The following is a 1,660-nucleotide window of genomic DNA, read 5'->3' on the forward strand; positions in this document are numbered from 1 at the left end:
AAAAAAAAAAAAAAAAAAAAAAGACAAATCTCTCAGTCAAGAAAATAAGGTTTGCACAAGCAAACAACATAATGAATGAAAACAGCAATTAACAGACACAGCAGAAATTTAAAAATAATGAGCATGCAGTAGGTGCAATTTTATGGTAATAAATTTGAAAATTTAGGAGAAATAGACAATTTCCTAGAAAATAAAAGCTGCACTAAAACTGACCTAAGACACAACAGAAAACATGAATTGATAAGTATTTTTAAATTTAATTTAATTTTATTTTTGAGATGGAGTCTTGCTCTGTCGCCCAGGCTGGAGTGCAGTGGTGCAATCTCAGCTCACTGTAACCTCCACCTCCTGGGTTCAAGTGATTCCCCTGCCTTGACCTCCCCAGTAGTTGGGATTACAGGCACCTGCCACCACACCTGGCTAATTTTTTGTATTTTTAGTATAGACAGGGTTTCATCATGTTGGCCAGGCTGGTCTTGAACTCCTGACCTCAGGTGATCCATCCGCGGCAGCCTCCCAAAGTGCTGAGATTACAGGCGTGAGTCACCACACCTGGCCAATAAGTATTTTTAGATTGATAAGTATTTTAAGTATTAAAATATTTTAGGCCGGGCACGGTGGCTCAAGCCTGTAATCCCAGCACTTTGGGAGGCCAAGACGGGGATCACGAGGTCAGGAGATCGAGACCATCCTGGCTAACACAGTGAAACCCCGTCTCTACTAAAATACAAAAAACTAGCCCGGCGAGGTGGCGGCGCCTGTAGTCCCAGCTGCTTGGGAGGCTGAGGCAGGAGAATGGCATGAACCCGGGAGGCGGAGCTTGCAGTGAGCTGAGATCCGGCCACTGCACTCCAGCCTGGGTGACAGAGCGAGACTCCGTCTCAAAAAAATATATATATATTTTAAGTATAGGCCGGGTGTGGTAGCTCACATGTGCCTGGTGAGAGCATGCTGCTGAAGAGTAGAGGGGGATGCCTGGGAGGGAATCCCAGGATGCCTGGGAGGGGTTATCCCTTGATAAATTAAATAAAGAGGGCCTTAGCCTGAGGCTGCTTCCATGCTTTCAGTTCCTACCTAACACATTGCAGTCTAACTTAGTATGTAAACAAACTGAAACCTAACATGGGAGTATTAACAAGCAAGAAAGTTTCAGCCAATTACAAGCAGTCAGGTTTCAGCTAATCATAGGCAGCCAACTCATCACACCATGTCCAAATTAGGCAGATGCCCAAATGTAGCCAATCAGGTGATTTCTCGATTTTACTTCTGGGTTTATCCTATAAAATCTCACTGCTCACACTGCTGAGTAGTGCTCTCTGAATGTCCTCTGGTTCTGAGGGCTGCCTGGTTCATGAATGATTCTTTGCTCAAATAAACTGTGCTAAATTTAATTTTTCTAAAGTCTTTTATTTTTTTCTTCCTTCTTTTTTTTTTTTTTTTTTCTTTTTTTTTTTTTTTTTTTTTTTTTTGAGATGGAGTTTCGCTCTTTTTGCCCAGGCTGGAGTGCAATGGTGCAATCTCAGCTCACTGCAACCTCCACCTCCTGGGTTCAGGCAATTCTCCTGCCTCAGTCTCCCAAGTAGCTGGGACTTCAGGCGCCCACCACCACGCCTGGCTAATTTCTTGTATTCTTAGTAGAGACAGGGTTTCACCATGTTGG

The 1,660-nt window shown here is 43.4% G+C and overlaps 1 protein-coding gene across 2 annotated transcripts in view; it reads left to right on the forward strand.

The window, feature by feature from the left end:
- Positions 1-1,660, forward strand: part of SPDYC (speedy/RINGO cell cycle regulator family member C) — a 32,497-nt gene that overhangs the window by 651 nt on the left and 30,186 nt on the right. The gene's annotated exons all lie outside the window — the stretch shown is intronic.

The sequence above is a fragment of the Rhinopithecus bieti genome, unplaced genomic scaffold (genome assembly GCF_001698545.2).
Source record: "Rhinopithecus bieti isolate Rb0 unplaced genomic scaffold, ASM169854v2 scaffold_1017, whole genome shotgun sequence".
In the NCBI taxonomy this organism is placed as follows: domain Eukaryota; kingdom Metazoa; phylum Chordata; class Mammalia; order Primates; family Cercopithecidae; genus Rhinopithecus; species Rhinopithecus bieti.